The sequence below is a fragment of the Tupaia chinensis genome, unplaced genomic scaffold, assembly GCF_000334495.1.
Source record: "Tupaia chinensis unplaced genomic scaffold, TupChi_1.0 Scaffold000451_2, whole genome shotgun sequence".
NCBI lineage: Eukaryota > Metazoa > Chordata > Mammalia > Scandentia > Tupaiidae > Tupaia > Tupaia belangeri.
In genome coordinates, this window is record NW_006159958.1 from 2,121,063 (window position 1) to 2,140,188 (window position 19,126).

Consider the following 19,126-nt stretch of genomic DNA (forward strand, 5'->3'; position numbering starts at 1 on the left):
CATGAACAGCCCCCCCCCAGAGGCTTGCACAACTTTGTAGAACACCCACCACTACTGTCCACATGATTGATTTGGTGTGGGTGGTCACATTCCACCATGTAGACAAGAAAATAGCCAGTCTATGAGAGAGAGAGAGACAAAAATCTCTCATCTTGACCAAACTTTAGACAGACTCTTCTGAGCCTTGTTTCGGACTAGGCTTCAGTTTTAGCGTATGAAAAATGGCAGACTCTCAGCAGAAATTATTTTGCCCACCTCCATACTAAAGCACTTGAACACGCCATATCATGGTTCTTACTGATCCTAGACTCCTTGTTTGCCCACCCGTCAAAGTTCGGTGCTGCCAGAAGAATTTCATAGGTCCCTGAAACCTTCCCCCACCTTAGAGCGGATACTTGAGAAAGCTTAGTGCTGTCAACCCTTCCTCTCCCCTTTTAAGAGGTAGAGTTTGCACTGCCTAGGACGGTCTTCTTCAGAACTGGAGAGCCATCTCTTCAAAATGCAAACATCGGGGCTCCTCCTTCCCACCCAGGAGGCTCCCTTCTCTAACTCACGTGCTACCTCCTGTAAAAGCAAGGGATTAACAAGTCCAGTCTCTGCTCTAGTCCCCCTCACTCCCCCTCGCTACTCCTTCATTCTTCCTTTAAAACCCTTGAGCACCTCTGCACAGATTGGCGTTGAGCTCAGTTCACTTTGAGCCCTCTTCCCCATTGCGATAGTCATTACTGAATAGTCTCTTCTTAATGCTTTAACTAGTGTCTGGCTTTTTTTTTTTTTTAATTGCTAGAGAGTACATGTGGGGGAGAGACAGAGAGGGAAAAAATACTCATTCCCAATGGATCATGGTCATGCCACAAGCCCTTCTCCTCCTGTCAGGATTTACAGCACATGTGCAACATACATGTCACATGTTTTGCAAGCCTCTGAGGCCAGGATTTGAACTACGGCTGGCCATGTGGAATCCAGCTCTTTAACAACTAAACTATAGGACCATTCATATCTTTATTTTTAGGTTATTTAAATATTTCCTTCTTGAAGGCAAAAGGTATTCTTTTTCTTTTTTTTTCCTAGAGAGGTTTGTGCTATAGGGCACGTGTGCTCATCAGAAAGACAGAGAGACAGAAAGCGAGAAATCACCCCCCAGGGGGTATGGCCACGCCACAATCCCTTCTTCTCCATTCTCCTCTCGGGATCTTGGGCACACGCGCCCGGCGTAAGTTTAAGCCACTAGGTCTGGGACTCGAACCACAGTCAGCTATATGGGAGTTCAGCAATGTAGCCATTATGCTAACTGCTGGTCCCAGGGCAAAAGGTATTCTTGATAGAGTCTTCACATCACAATCCTTCCTCTAGTCCTGTGGTCAGCCAGGGCATAGATGCCTAACTGGAGTAGACCCAGGGCATGAACCTAGAGCCTTTCCATATGGCACCCAGCATCATGCGACAGCCACGCTACTGCCTGAGCCCCCACATCTAGGCCTATAGTATCCATCTTTACCCTTGGCAAGAGAAAGGAGCAACTATGCGATGAGAAGTAGTTGTGGGAAATGAGGACTAACGTCCCCAGTGCCCAAGTCCCTGCTTCTAGGTCATTCCAATATGCTCCATCATTTCTGCCCCTAGGCTCCCCAAGACACCTTGTCACATAATAAATCCCCTCTTACTTACAAAAACTCAGATCGGTTTTTGTTACTATGTGAAATTAAAAAATAAATAAAGAGCTCATTTCTTCCAAAAAATAGGGCTGGAAGGAGCTTAAGAGACTAGACCCAGGCATGCTGAGGTGACTGATCTGGGAATATATACCCACCCCTTGAGTTCCTTTACTCTTCCAAATACAGGAAAGAACTTTGTTCCAATATTCCTTTATCAGTTTATAAGCTGAAACATCCAGAGAGAACAACTGTCTTCAGTCCCTCCTTGAGGTCTAAGATTAAAGGATGTCAACACTTAGACAAAGCTTATGAAGCACTGTTATCTGTCTCCTAAACTCATTCTGCTCCCAAAGAGAATTATTTATTTACCATTGTTTGAGCGTTAAACAGCATTGTTTCTCACTATAAACCATTTTATAATATTAACTTCTATGCCGACCCCCGAATGACCATGAAATCTTCCCTCTCCCTTCACCGTAGGTTTAGCCAATCACTGATTTGCAAGGCTCCTTAGTATGGCATTGACCAACCTACGACTTTTGATTACTCCCCCTACCCTACGTCTATAAGACCTTGATGCTCATCATTCAGGGTAACTTGGATGCTGTGTATCCAGGCAGTCATCCTGACGTGGGCCTTGGTAATCATCCTCACTTCAGCCTGACTGAATAAATTCATCTTTGCTTATTTTACTTTGCCTCAACTTTCTTTTCTTAGGTTGACATTTCTAACTAACCTTTACTGAGCTTTCCTCCTCCTGATGTGCCCTTCTCCTCCCCGCTGCCTGCCTGGTTCATACTCAACCATCTTTCAACACAGCTCCAGCTTCAACTCCTTAGAGTCTATCCTGACCACTCATTCGGCAAACCCTGTGTGTGCCTCTAACGCACTCAGAGCCCCTCTAACACAGCCGTGTACTCAGAGAAATCCTTGGAGTTTATGTAAGAAAACCACTTGGCCAATGGAATGGAAGACAAATTGTGCTTCAGTGGAAAACTATGCATGGTCTAAAGCACACTGGTCTGGCCTATCTAATCCTGATTTTATGGGGTCTCATTTGCAACTCTATAAATTATAGATAAGTGATAGCAATGCAAAATTACTGTTGCCTAGGGACATGTAAATAAATTCTGTACAAGGGAGGTACAGTCCGCCCTTCCATGAAAAAGCCAGTTTTGCGTCTAGTTGAACATTTGCTTCAATACTCCTAATTTAACTTTAAATATGTCCGTTCTTGCATTTTTATAGTTTCCTCTTTAATGAGCTAAATAAAATCTGTAATACGTATTCATGTTTATACCTCTGTTATGATTTAGAATTGCCCTTTAACAGAGCATTAGGGCCTGTGGTTTTCATTTCATAACAAAGCCTGTCTTGAGCTGGATGTTGTTTTATGGGTTTTCCTTTCATTATCTCACAATGGTATTCCTCAGCCCCTAGAGCAGTCCCTGAAATACAGCCAACATCTCTTATAACTAAATCAATAAATCTTCTCAGCATGTCAGGTAACTGGTATTGTCATCTCCTTTAAAGATGAGGAAGCTGGGGCACTTAACTGGTAGATGAAGAGGGAGGATTTGAACACGTTGGGTCCTCAGACAAAACTGAGAAAGAAAATAATCTCACTTAATTTCCTTTTACTGAAGTATGAACACTTCCGAGAGGAGGAGTGTTCAACAGACTTGTCATTTCTCCTTGGCTCACATCGTGTCACATGTCTTCTGTGAATCGATCACCAATGGAATGAAATAAACTTTGGGCCACTAGAGCCATGCCTGGAGTTGGCGATGAGTCAAAATCATGAGAAGGCGTCTGAATGAAAGGTTCACAGCCAACAGTGTCGACTTCACAAAGTTCTGCAGTTATCTCTGCCCAGTCTCCACCAAGTTGGCCAACCTAGAATTCTTTTTATTTTTGTCTTGTTAAACTAACTTTTTTATTTACATATTATTTACATCAATAAGGAGGGGTCGGCCTCATAATGCAGCAGTGATGTGCTGTACAAAAGAAGCTGGATCCCACACGGTCATCCAGGGTTCAAGTCCCAGCTCCATCAGCCTTAAAAACATACTTGATGGGGACCAGCAGTTTGCGTAATGGCTATGTCGCTGAACTCCCATGTAATCAACCGCAGTTTGAGTCCCAGACCCGGTGGCTTAAACTCACATCAGGCGCATGTGCGTGCGTGCCAAAGATCCCAAGAGGAGAATGGAGGAGAAAGGATTGTGGTGTGGCCATCCCCCGCCCCCGGGGGCGGGGAGGGTGTGATTTCTTGTTTTCTGTCTCTCTGTCTTTCTGGCAAGCGCAAGCACCCTATAGCAAAAATCTCTCAAAAAAAACAAAAACAAAAACAAAATACTTGGTGCACACACATCTTCTCAGAATCCTGACAGGATTGAGGCTTGAAAAGAAAAGGTTTATAGCATAACCAGACCCCACTAAAGGATACTTTCTCTCTTGTTCTCTCATACATGTTTACATATCCTTCAACTTAAAAAAAGAAGAAGAAGAAGAAAGAAAGAAAAAGGAGAAATGATGCATTTATTGTAAGTGTATAATTACATAAGTTTTGAACTAGCTATATACAAGAAGAGAGTCATCAAAAATAAGTTCATGGAAAATACATATTATGAAAAAACTATGCATGGGTTTCAAAAAAATTTTGCACCGGGGAACCAGCAGTTAGCGTAATGGCTATGTCATTGGACTCCCACAAAGTCGACTACAGTTCGTGTCCCGGACCCGGTGGCTTAAAACTCACGCCGGGTGCGTGTGCGTGCGTGCCCAAGATCCCGAGAGGAGAATGGAGGAGAAGGGATTGCAGCGTGACCATCCCCCGCGGGGGGTGATTTCTCGCTTTCTGTCTCTATGTCTCTCTCTGTCTGTCCGGTGAGTGCACGCGCCCTACAGCTAAAACCTCTCCAAAAAAAAAAAATTTGCACCTAAATAAACATACCTTAATTCCTTTTTACCGCAGACTTTCTGAAGTCCTCTCATACACCCATGTAACTACCACTCCGATCACAATTTGGGTGATTTACATCACTCTAGAAATTGTCCTTATATAATTCTCAGTCTCCATACACCGCCATGAAGCAGTCATAGTTCAGATTCATATCACTAAAGACTTGCCAGTCCAAGAAAGTCACAGAAATGAAATAATGTAGAACATACCTTTATATGTATAGATTTTCTTGGTGCTTAAATAATATGTTTTGGAATTTATCCATATTTTTGTATGTATTGTAGTTTGTTCTGTTTTTAACCATGGAGTAAGATTTCATACTATGAATGTGGACCACAAATTGTTCATCCATTTTCTTGTTAGAAATATTTGTTATTTCCAGTTTAGGGCTTATGAATAAAAATGCTAAGAACATTCACATACAAGTCCTCTGAGAATCAGTTTTTAAATTGGCTGCATGGTTCAAGAATCCCAGACCATGGGTGAAACTAGTAATTTGGTCCCTATACACACCAGCAGCCTTGGCATAAGGGTGACTCGGATTCCATCCAGGGGCCTAGGCTGGCAGGCGGATTCCAGCCCTGTTTAAGGGATCTCAGGCAAGACAGCACCATCCTAACTCTGTTTGACTCCCTGACATTCCCAGGGAAGGCCTTAACTCCTTTTCCTGAAAAGGGATTGTATATCCCTGCCTCTGAGTTGTCTATTTAATCTACATTCACTCACCTCCTGGGGTCGCACACCTTCAACTTCAACTCACCACTGTGGCCATGGTTACTAGAACCCAGTGAGTTCTTTTTTTTTCCCCCTTTATGTTCAGATAAGACACCTTAGGTTGAGCAACTTTTTATTCATTAAATGTTTATTAAACATTAACTATGTGCCAGACATTGGAGATGTAGCAAAAAGACAATATAAAAGCATAATTAACAAACAAACAAACAAAAACCATGTCTAGAGTGTGGGCTGAAGGGCCACACCCACTGACAAATGCAATGACCCAGATCATGTCTAGGCCCCACTCTGATACCTAATCACTTCCCAAGGGCCCACACTTTCAGCACCGTAATCACATTAAGCCACTTTTTATTACCTTCACAATATAACCAAATTTCAACTCGTGAACTTTGGGGAAGAACATTCAAATCTGTATGATTAGTTCTGCTGAATAAAACATGAACAATCTGAAATATGAACAAACATATTTTTGCAACATTCTTTTGCTGAGGCCATAAAAGTCCCATGCACAGTTCTTCAGTCTCTTCTCTGGCCATTGGCCACCAGTCCCAGAGAGCAACTGCAAAATGGTAGCACTTCCATGAGCCTCACTTCCTGAGTGGCTGGGTAGCAGTCTCCCATCTCACCTGCCAGTATGCAGTAGACTTATTGGATTAAATCATCAAAATGTAGGGGATTTTTGTTACCAAAGCATAACTCAGCCAATTCTGACTAATGCAGAAAACTAATACCAGAAAGAGATGCTGCTGTAACAAAAACCTAAGAAATGGCTTAACAGTCAGTGGAGAGCAAGGGAACTGATACTGAGGATAGAAAAACAACACACAAATTTGGGAAACTGTTCCAACCTAGGGGGACAGCCAAACAGGTTTCCTGAGTGAAGGAGTGAGAGCCGAGACAAGCGGCATAGTGTTACAACACGGAGACGACACCCTGTCTTCAGTGTCGTCTGTTTATTGTGGGCAGCAAGGTACAGCACAGAGACGACACAGTGTTACAACTCTTCAGAGTCACGTCCAGTGTCACAACTCTCCAGGGTCATCCGGAGACGATGTAGTTAGTGTTACAACTCTTCAGGGTCATCTGGAGACTGTGCAATGTTTCAGCTCTTCAGGCTCTTCTGGTCGTTGTCTTCTTCCTGGTCATCTGTGTCGTCTTCCTGGTCATCTGGCTACTGTGGGCCAGGCATCGTGGTTATATACACGCTGGTGGGTTGTAAACGGTGGGCCGTGATTGGTTGTAAATGGTGGGTTATGATTGGTTGCTTTTGGACCAATCATGAGGTGCCAGATATGCAAATTTGAGGGATTCTAGTGGCCAATCAGAGCAAAGTTTCGAAGGTCAGGTTTTTTTGAAGGGAACCAATCATGGCTCTCTGAGAAATCTTGGCAGACTCGCTGGTGCGCAGCCTCCCACAGGAAACTATCAAACTACTTCCAGTAATTTGGAAGGTAGATCATGTGGCTAATTAGCTCTACAGAAGGTTAGGAATGAAATAATAGTATCAGTAGATATTGACCTCCTTAGCCAGATATTACATGACAAAGAAGCATTTAGGGACTCATTTGCCCTCTAGATAGAAAACTGAATAGAAAATATTCAGCTATGTGGAGACACACATTACTGAAACAACCAACTGTTTGGAGATTTAATTACTAGAAGACAACATTGAGGAAGTCTGTGGGTACAAAACCCACTGAAACTCTCCTGGCAAACATCTGATCTAAAGTAGAACTTTCCATAAAAGTCTCATGGCTTTAAAGTATTCCTCTTTAGAGTGAGAGGGGGCAGAGAAAGCAAAAGAAATACCCAAATATTAGGTCTTAGAAATAACTGCATTTATGGTTATAGGTGTGTGGAACTACCAAGGGCCAAACAGATGATAAGTCTACTAGATCTTTCAACTGCCAAAGAAATGATCTTGGATTGAAAGAGTCTTGTGACTGACCCCTGGCTCCCCAATTTTCCTACAAATTTAGCAGAAAATGGGTTAATACATCTCTGCAGCCTCCAAAGAGAATATATTCCCAACCCCCACATCAGATTATCCAAAAAGGATAATGAAGAAAAAAGAATCTCCAATTGAGCAGAACCAAGGCACAGTCAAGGAATCCTCACTTCCATCGCAGAGACACACAATATCTGCCCAGCAGGATTTCAGAATTGCCTGTGGGACATATTTGAAGATCATATAAGAGCCTAGGCTGGAGACATAAATTTGAGAGTCATAATTATATACAGAGGTATTGGAAGCTCTAAGTCTGAGGGAGATGACCAGGAATGAGTATGAATAAAGAAGGGCAGTGCCCCAAATGTTGAGTCTAGGGACACTGCAAGATTTAGAAGTTGGAGAACTGAGAAAACTGAGAACTGGAACTCATATCCTAACATAGACTCTGGACCTGACATTGGAAGCAAACCTTAGGACCTTGAATCTTGACCTCAGGACTAGATCGGGACTTAAGATTTTGAGCTGAGCTGGACCTTAACCTTTGACCACAACCTATACCTTGGTCCTATACTTAGACTTTGAAACTAGAAATCAGACACTGTCCTTTCACCTGGTATTTACTGAACCCTAAGTGTGACACACAACTCAGACCTTGGACCTGGACCAGGACCTAGGCCTGTGAATGATACATTGGGACTGGACTTTGGAACCACAGTCATTCATGTGGAATCTGGCTCCCTTAATAACCACTAGGCCGCAGGACCAGCCCTGTATTTGCCTTTTTTGCATATGGATGTCCAGTTGTGCCAGCATTTCCACAAATGCAGAACACACCTGACTGCCATCCCTCCTGTGGGGTGATTTCTTCCTGTCTCTCTGGTGAGCACTCATACCCTGTCTCTCTCTGTCTCTCTGGTGTGCACTCATACCTGATAGCAAAAATCTATCTCTACCAGGGAACCAGCAGTTAGCGTAATGGCTATGTCGCTGGACTCCCACGTAGTCAACTGCAGTTCACGTCCCAGACCCAGTGGCTTAAAACTAACGCCGGGCGTGTGTGCATGCGTGCCCAAGATCCCGAGAGGAGAATGGAGGAGAAGGGATTGCGGCATGACCATCCCCCCTGGGGGGTGATTTCTCGCTTTCTGTCTCTATGTCTCTCTCTGTCTGTGTGGCGAGCGCACGTGCCCTATAGCGAAAACTTCTCCAGAAAAAAAAAAATCTATCTCTACCAAAAAAAAGTTATATACTACACTAGTATGTGGAAATTGTTTTTATGCAATTGTTTCTGTTCTCTAATGTTGTTAAACTCACTTACTAGTTCTTACAGCTTCTGAAGTCAATTCTATAGCATTTTCCCTTTAGACTAATAATTAGTTTATGGGCCATCCCATGGCATGGTGGTTAAGGTGACTGGATCCCACATGGCTGACTGTGCAGACCAAGTATTGGACCAGGCATCTTGAGAAATACACCAGGTGTGTGTGTGTATGTATGCGTGTGTATGCCCAAAATGCTGAAATTTAAGAAATGCACCAGATATGTGTGTGTGTGTGTGTGTGTGCCCAAAATTCTGAAAGGAGGAATAAATAAAGGGAGAGGGGATTTCAATATTATCATTCCCCATGGAGAGTGATCTTCCACTTTCTCTCTCTCCAGTGAGCACATGCAAATTTTTAAAAATAAAAAAATAAGATGTACAATGATTAAATCAATTTTTAAAAATAATTTTAAAAATAGTAAAATTTTAAAACGCACACAAAAAATAAATACAGCTTAATTTTTTTCCTTTCCAATCTAGTTGCTTTCTTTTTTCCTTGACTTATTGTACTGGCTACTACCTAACAATGCTGGATTAAAAATGATGAATGAATACATCATTACCTTCTTACTAATCTTTAAGGGAAAACATTCAGTCTTTCACCAATAAGTAAAAGATTAGCTGTAGGGTATTTGTGGATTTGTTTATGAGGTTGAAAACGTCCCTTTCTATTTCTACTTTGCTCAGAACCTTATTAAAAGGCTTGAATGTAGATTTCATCAAATGCTTTCTTTGGTGTGGATTAAACTGTTTTCCCCAAAAAGATATTGAAGACCTAATCCTTAATACCTGTGAATGTGACCTTATTCGGCAGCGGGTCCTTGTGAATACAGTCAAGTTAAGATGAAGTCATACTCAATTAGTGTTGACCGTAACAGAGTAGGACTAGTATCCTGAAAAGAAGAGGCTAAAGGAAACACAGGCTATATGACAGTAGAGGCAGAGACTGGAGTGCTTCATCCACAGGCCAAGAATTGTAGGCAACATCAGAAGTCAAGAAAAAGGCACAGAAGAGCTTCTCCCCCTGCGCCTTCCAAAAGAGTATGTCCCTGTGAAAGAACGAATTCCTGTTGTTTTCAACCATTCAGCTTATGGTACGTTTTGTTTTGTTTTGTTTTCAGAGGTTTTTGCTATAGGGCATGTGCGCTTGCCAGAAAGACAGAGAGAGACAGAAAGACAGAAAGCGAGAAATCACCCCCCAGGGGGGATGGCCACGCCGCAATCCCTTCTCCTCCATTCTTCTCTCGGGATCTTGGGCACGCACGCACATGCGCTTGGCATGAGTTTAAGCCACCGGTCCCGGACTCGAACTGCAGTCGGCTACATGAGAGTCCAGCAACTTAGCCATTATGCCATCTGCTGGTCCCAGATTATGGTACTTTGTTACAACAGCCCTAGGAAAGTGATACATTTTATTTTCTAAATAAATTTACCTAATCATATGTAGTTGTTTGTCTCTTGTTTGTTGAAATACTGAATTACGATAATCTATAGGAACTATGGTAATGTCACCGCCTTCATTCCTAATGTTGGCAATTTATTTGTTTTATTTTTTTCTTAATTCCAATGTGGTTAGAGAACATACTTTATATGGTTTCAATTATTTCAGATTTATCGAGACTTGATTCATGACCCAGAGTGTGGTATATCTTGGTAAATATTTTGTATATACTTGAAACAAAATAAATATTTCTTTAGTCTCAGGGTGGAAGAGGCTAAGAGAAACACAGGCTATATGACAATAGAGACAGAGACTGGAGTGACTCATCTACAAGCCAAGAAATGCCAAGAATTGCAGGCAACATAGGAAGTCAAAAAAAGGCACATAAATGTCAATTAGATCAAATTGGTTGACGATGTTTTTCAAGTCTTCAATACCCCTTTTAACTTCCCCTCTACGTGTTCCATTTATTATAGAGATAAACACAGTGTGAGAGGCAGAATCATAGCAACTAAATATGCACATGCTCCAGTTCCTAGAACTAGTGAATGTATTACTTTACATGGCAGAAGTAACTCTGTAGAAGAGATTAGGGCAACAGATCTTGGGAAAGGGAGTTTATCCTGGATTTATCTAGGTGGGCCCAATAAAATCACATGAGAAGAAAGCCTTTCCCACTTGGGGTTAAAGAAAAATGTCAGAGAGATGCCACATTGTTGGCTTTAAAAATGAAGAAAGAAGGGCGGGGACCGAGGAATACTGATGGCCTCTACGAAGTAGAAGAGGCAAGGAAGCAGAGTGTCTCCTAGAGCCTCTGGAAAGAGAGGAAGCCCAGAAAACTGATTTTAGTTCAGTGAGACCTATATTAACTTCTTTTTAAACAGTTCATAAAGAACTGTTTTTTTAAAAAAAGAATATATGTTTTAAGCCACTAAATTTCAGCAAAAATAGAGAACTAATACAGATAATAAAATCTCTAGCTCTGTGAATTTGTCTAATTCCCCTTGCATTTCTTTCTGGTTTTGCATCATGCATTTTTTTCTTTTCTTTTCTTTTCTTTTCTTTTCTTTTTTTAGAAGTTTCTGCTATAGGGCAAGTGTGCTCGCCAGACAGACAGAGACAGAGAGACAGAAAGCAAGAAATCACCTCCTTGGGGTGACAGCCACGTCGCAATCCCTTCTCCATTCTCCTCTAGGGATCTTGGGCATGCACGCACACACACCAGGCGTGAGTTTAAGCCACCAGGTCCGGGACTCGAACCATGGTCAACTACATGGGAGTCCAGTGATATAGCCACTACGCCAACTGCTGGTCCCTTTGCTTCATGTATTTTGAAGGTCTATTAGGAGCATAAGTGCTTAGGAGCATTTAACTCTTTTTTTAATCATAAAATGGTATTCCTTCTCCCTGTTAATAGTCATTGCTCTAAAATTTAGTTTGTTGAATGTTTCTTTTGATTATTATTAACCTGGCATATCTTTTCCATCTTTAATCTTTAAACCTGTTAATGTCTTTACATTTAAAGAGATTTCTAATGGGCATATTTTTTTTAATTCAGTCTGAGAAATTCTGCCTTTTAATTGGGGTGCTTAGACTACTTACATTTAACGTAATTACAATATAGTTAGGATTCTATTTGTTTCATTTCTGCCTTGTTTTCTTTTTCCTCTTTTTCTGTCTTTTTTTTTTGGATGAAGTATTTTTATGATTTAATCATTATCTTCTTTGTTAGGACAGTGGATTCTTTTAATGTTTGCTTTATGGTTTATACTATATTTTATATATAATATATTTCTTCACTTTTGTCACAATATACCTTCTGATAATATTATGCCATTTAACATATAGTACAGATTCTTACAACAGAATGGCAGTATAAGGAGCTTGGGAAACTGTTCCCACAAAGAAACATCTAATAAATTGATCAACATTATCAAAGATAATCACAATTTCTGAAGATTGACCAAAGGGCTTACCCAAAAATTGGAAGCATTTACTTACCAAAATTGATGGAAAAGTGGCACGTAACAGTTATATGGCAGATAAGGTTGATGCTGCACAATATGGGCAGAGGCTATTCCTAGATTCCAGGTGATCCCCACAGACCCTTCATGTCTACAGTGTCCAGTGTACAAGTTTATAGAACTCCAAAGAAACTCCATACAGACAGAACAGGAAGAGCTCAGATATTCAGAAATGAAGACTGGGCCTCCCCACACATCGAAACCTATCAAAAAGGCTGCTAAGGTCATAGGAACGTAGAATGTGTACTAGAAAAAGGAAGTCGTAATGACTACTATGGTCATTACAGAAACAGACATCGACCATACGTTCTCCTTCGGATATTATATACATAATGACACGGTTTTATATTCCTCATCCTTTTATATCACTATTGTATATACAGTTTGGTGATTGTGAATGATCTTACAACTGAGAACTTATGTTACAACATATTGAGACAAAAAGGCCCAGTTATGATGAGGCAGCAGTAGCACAACGCTCTTGTAAAGCTGGAAGCCATATGGAAGATCAAGGTTTGGTTTCCAAATTGACCTGCATATTCCAGGCATAGACATGACCCTAGCTGGCTGAGAAAGGCTTGGGGAGCATAGCATGAGATCTCTTTAAGGGTACTTGCCTCGCTCTCTTGCCCTTCTTCTCTCAAAGAAAAAGAAAGAAAAATACAAAAAGAATATTGAGATACAAAATGATAGAACTACAAGAAGAAGAAACATGACCCAAAAAAATCTAAGATTTAGACTGGATTCAGTTACTGATAAAACGTTAATTGATCACTTCAGAGGAGGAGTTCATTTAGTTATATAATGATATTATATGACACTATGTTCGTTGAGTACCTAAAGTTATATTTGGTGACCTTGGATCTTAACTCTAGTTATGGACTTAACCTTTGGAATTGAATTTTTCTAGGACCTTCAACATGAGTTTTGGTATTGGACCTGACTGTGGGCATGAATGTTAGATCTGGACTTCCGACCAGTACCAAGATCTAGTTTTAGATCTTGGAACTGGAATTTGGATCTTTTATATGGTTTTCCAATATGGACTTAGGCCTTTGTCCTTGAACTGGCCCTGGGTATTTAAGTTGACCTCGGACCAGGGATTGCAAGGTTTTTAAATCTGATATTGTAACAAGTATTCTTGGACATGCATCTGGACCCAGATATAAGCCTTGAAACAGAACTGTGAAACTTGGACCTGGACTTCCATTATGATTATGAATTTCACATGAATTTTGGATCTGAACCTAGATTTTGGCATTTGACCTAGAAATTGCATCCAGAATTTAGACCTGGATATGGGTTTTGGACCCAGATCTTTGACCTTATCTTGATCTCACATTAGACCTTACCTTAGGCCTGGAACTTGGACTTAAACCTTCAATTTTGACCTGGACTGTTGAAGAGATCTGGGATCAGGACTTTAGAAATAGAAGTTGGACTGGGATCAGCAGATGGTGTAATGGCTATGTCGCTGGACTCCCATGTAGTCGACCGTGTTTCGAGTCCTGGATCCGGTAGCTTAAATTCACACCAGGCGCATGTGCGTGCGTGCCCAAGATCCCGAGAGGAGAATGGAAGAGAAGGGATTATGGCATGGCCATTCCCCCAGGGGGGGTGATTTCTCTCTTTCTGTCTCTCCTTCTCTCTGTCTGGTGAGTACACATGCCCTATAGCTAAAACTTCTCCAAAAGAAAAAAGAAATAGAAGTTGGACCTTAAACCTAGACCTCAGACATAGATCTCCCTATTGCTTTGCAGAATAAATCATAATGAACATAGCATTAGCTAAGCAAAAATCTAAAATAAAAGCACATACCTCTCAATTACATTGAAAAATCTTGGCAACATTTGTGAAAATGAGTTAAAAATCACAGAGTTCTCAGAAGTTCCTATTGAAAGTTAAAGTGAATTAAAGTGAATCTAAACAATATTTGTGTTCTTTGGAGGGAAATTTTTGCTATAGGGCATGTGTGCTTGCCAGAGAGACAGAGAGACAAAAAGCGAGACATCATCCGTCAGGGGAGAGGGCCATACCGTAATCCCTTCTTCTTTATTCTCTTTTGGGGATTTTGGGCCCACACGCACACACACAGGGCATGAGTTTTAGCTTCTGGATTGGGACCTGGAACCGTGGTCAACTACATGGAAGTCCAGCACTATAACCATTATGCCATCTGCTGGTCTCCATTATATGTGTTTTTCTTTAAATGTCTATTATCAGAGCCAATAGGTGGTATAGTGGTTAAGGTACTAGACTCACACAGAGTCAACCACAGTTCGGGTCCCAGGCCCAGCAGCTTGAAACTCAGGCTGGGAGCATGTGCATGTGTGGCCAAATTCCTGAGAGGAGAATGGAAGAGAAGGCATTATGGCATGGCCATCCCCCCAGGGGATGATTTCTCACTTTCTATCTGTCTCTCTTTGACTCTTCTGCAAGTGCACACACCCTGTCATGAAAAAAATCTCTTTAAAAAATTCCATTGTCATCAAAAGTTTTCTTATTGCTATTTAGAGCTAATTAAGATAAATAAGGCAAGTGTTTGGGAAAACCGTTTTCCTAAAATGTGCAAAAAAGATCAGTCTCATATATTGCTCTCAAAAGTATGTTCCCAGTGAAAATTAAATGAAACCAGATGTTCTTCCACAACATCTGGAAATAAAACAAACCCCGAGTCAGAACGAAGTCTATACTTAAGTCCCAACATCAAAGTCCAGGTCCAAGGTCAAAATAAAAGGTTTAGATTCATGTTCATTTTCCAATCTGAATTTCTATCCGGTCTGGCCCATTGCCCAAACCAAAGCAAAACTCAAGATCCAGGTTGAAGGTCTAGGTACAAGGTCAAAAGGCCACATCCAAGGTCAAGGTCCAGGTTTGAGATTAGAATTTATCATTCAATTCTCAAGATTAAGTTCCAGGATCAGTGCAGAGTTCCATGCTCTAGGTCAAATGTCCAATGTCCAAGGTCAGATGTAAGGCCAGTTCCAAGATGAAATTTTTGAGTCTTAGGTCGGACCTAAGAAACTAGACAAATCTAGGCCCAAGGATGAGGTCCAATGTACATGTCAAGTCCCTGATTCACAATCCATATTCATACTCAAGGTCAGGTCCTGGACCATGACAGAAGTATAAGCCTAAAGTCAATATATGAGATTAGAAGCCTAGATCCAAGATCCAAGTCCAAGTACAGGTCCATATCCGAGTTCCAGCTTCAAGGTCACAAACAACGAGAAAGGGCCAACAACCAGTGGCATGGAAGTTAAGGTGGATGAATTCCACATGACCAACTGTGCAGTTCAAGGACTGGACCTCAGGCTTAAAAATCTTGCTGGGCATGTGTGCATGCATATCCAAAATCCCAAGAGGAGAATGGAGGACAAGAGATTGTGGCCATCCTCCCTGAGGGATGATTTCTCACTTGGCCTCTTCATCTCTCTCTCTCTTTCTCTCTCTGAAGTGCACATACCTTGAAGAAAACAAACAAACAGAAATTTGGAAAAACCCAGGTTTAATATTCAGTTCCAGCATCCATGTCTAAATAAGAGATCCTGATCAAAGTCAATCTCCAAGGTCAAGTCTAGGTCTGAAGTTCATGTCCAAAGTTAAATATCCAGATGTATAGTTAAGGTCCACGGTCCGAGCTACAATTTCAAGGGCCAGATCTGATTCAGATCAAGAAGTAGAAAAAATTCACATCCAAGTTCCAGATTCAATATTGAGTAGGAGTGAAGTTAATGACATATGTTTAAAGTCAAAGTGGTTCAAATCTAAGTTCCAAGCTCTGATCAAAAACCAAGTCTAAGTTCAGATGTAATGTCCTGGAAAACTTCACATCCAAAGTCAAGGTCCAAGGTCCAAGTCTAGGTTGAATCAAGTCAATACACAAGGCCAAATTTATGTTTCAAAGTCTAGATCCAAGATATATGTTCGAGATCAAGACAAATATAAGTCCAAGGACAGGTTCTGATCCCTACTAGAATCTAAGTGCAGGTCAGCTATTCGGTCAAGTTCCAAAGTTTAAAGTCCAGCTCCAAGGTCCAAATAAAATCCTACTAACCACATTCAAGGCCATGCCTAGGTTCCGGTAAGGTCCTATTCTAAGGTTCAGGGCAGGGTTTAGGTTAAAGGTTGACTCTAAAGGTCTAACCTTAGTTACAGGTTGAAGGTCCAGATCTAAATGTGTGTTCAGTGCCAAGGTCCAACGTACAGGTCCTGGTATAAGATACAGATACATGTATAGATCCAATGTCCATGTTCAAGTCTAATTTCTATGCCTAAGCCCAGATCCCATGTGTAGATCAAGCAAGGTTCAAGATCCAGGCTCAAGTTTCAGGTTCAGGTATAATTTCTAGCTGTAACTTCAGGTCAAATAAACGAATAAACTTCAAAGTCTGAGGTTGAGGTCCAAAGTTTAGATCCAGAGATCTAGACCTGAGGTTCAAGTCCAAAGTCTAAAATTGACTTCCATATCTATGGTTCTTTTCCAAATGCAAATTCAATGTAGAGGATCAAGAACAAGTTCTAAGGTCCAGATCCTTATCCAGGTTTAGATTAATATATAAGATCCAAATTCAAGTCCAAACCCCCAAGTCTGTGGGTTGTTCTAAGGAACTAGAAAAATTCATGACCAAATTCCATGTCCAAAATCCACATCCCAGGTCAGTTCCAGATCTACATTTCAGGTCTGAGGTCCAAAATACAGTTCTAAATTCTGCATCTTAATACAGGTCCTAAGTCCAGTTCATATCAATTTCATAAGTCTAAGTTCACCACATAGGACCAGATGAAATTCTGGGTCTGAAGCTCAGGATTAAGGCTCAGGTCCATAGTCTTGGCCAAGAATCAAATTCCAAGATCAAGTTCTATAAAAGCTCATGTTCAGATTCATATCTGAGTGCCAAGATCAAGGTAAAATGTCAAGGTCTGAAATTCAAGTTTCAAATCCAAGTTCATAAACAAGGATGAGAACTAAGGTCAAGTTCTAGGTCCTGGACAAATTCAAATCCAAGATCGAAATCCTATGTCCAATCCGATCCCAAATTCATACCAAAGTCTAAGTCAAAAATCTAAGGTACAGGGACCAGTTCAAAGTCTGAAGTCTAAGTACAAGGACCAGGTTTTGGTCTAAGATCCAAGCTCAAGATCCTAGTCTAAGACCAAGAACTAGGTCTGAGATCTAGGTTCATGATTAAGTTATAAGTTCATATCCAGGGTTCAGTTATTGATCAAAGTCAGGAGCCATCAGAAACTGGAAGTCAAAGTTCAAGTCACGGTTCAGGTCCAAGTATAGAGTTCAAGTCAAAGGTTGATTGTCTAGGTCCTAATTTATATCTGAAATACAAATATGAATCCTAGAAACAAGTCCAAGATACAGTGTTTAAATTCAGGGTTCAGGTCCACATTCAAGGCCTAAATCCAAGGAACATATCCAAGTCTAGGGCCCAAAAGTAAAGCCAGAATTCCATTATTAATATCCAGGAGCCAGTCCAAAGTCTAGATCCAAGATTGATGTTGAAATCAGAAGTCTCCATCCAACGTTCACACCCCATAGTTCTGCCCAGATTCAGGTCTAATGTCCAGGTCTGAGGTCCAAATTTGAGTTGAAAAGTTTAAGTCCAAAGTCCAATTCCAAGCCATGTTCATTTTCAACATACCGGTCAAAGTCCATATCCAAGTTCAGGAAAAGGTCCCAATCAGAATGCTGGGTCCTAGATCCAGTACCAGAGTTAGAGATGCTGATTTAGCATCCAAGCCTATGACAGAGAAAATGTCTAAATCGAGATCCAAGAGCCATGCAATCTAAGATGATGCACAAGGTGCGATTTCAATTCTGAGGTCCAGGTTCAAGGTCCAGACACCAAAAAACTGTTTGAATCATCTTAATTTGGAATTGTTTGCACAAATGCCCCTTGGATTTGTTTTAACCTACTTTAACATTCTTTAGGAACTCTTAATAATTATATGTAATTTGGATTCAGTTTTCACAAATATTGCATGGAATCATTTTCGTTCTAACTCAAAATAAGAGGTTCTTTTCAAAGTAATGTGTGGTTCTGGGCTCATTTTTGTATCTACTGCTGAGGTTCTTCAGTGAAATTGAAAGAAATGTGAAGAATATCTGCTTTTCAGGTTTTACTCAGGTAATGATTTAAATACTACCTCACAGATTCTTTTACTAAGCAATAAGAAGTTAAGTTGGAGAAAATGCCTGAGACTTGTTTGCATTACTACTGCTTCATTTAAAATTAACCATGTAGGGCCCAGCAGATGCCATAGCAGTTATGTCACTAGACTCCCACATGGCTGACTGCAGTTTGAGTCCCAAAACCAGTGGCTTGAAAATCACAATGGGCGCATGTGTGCATGTGCCCAAGATCCTGGGAGGAGAGTCAAAGAGAAGGGATTGTGGTATTAGCCATGCCCTGGGGGTGATTTCTCACTTTCCCTCTCACCATCTCTCTAGCTCTCTTTTTCTGTTGAGCACATGTGCCCTAAAGAAAAATCCTCTTTTTAAAAAAATGAGTTTTTGAGTTCCAGATGGAATTGTTCAGTTCTCCCTGGCCCTCTCTGACAACTAAAACATCCTGGACTCAACCCAACAGATCATCATAAGACTCTGAAAGGTGAAAAGAAGAACATGGACTGCCTAGAGACCTCTGGATTTGAGGAATAACATGGTGAGTCCACTAGTTTTCTTCATCATCTCCCATATCCTGGACAGGGTACTACATGTTTCCAACACAGAATTATGCACAGGAACAGACATAAAAAAGCTCCAAGAAAAACTGATTCTCTCTAGCCAGACGGCCAGGAAAAAGATGGCTTAACAACAGAAAACTTTGGCAATACTTACCCTACTCTAGTCAAACCCCAATGGAAGAACCACAACCTGCCCCTGGCAGTTTCAGTGGAGTTATCTTGGATGAAAGTGAGGAGGAGAGGAATTGATCTTCTACCACCTTCTTATTCTAAGAAATGAGTGACACACTCTAATTTTCTTTCCAGGTGATGCTGATGAGTCTAACCAGGAA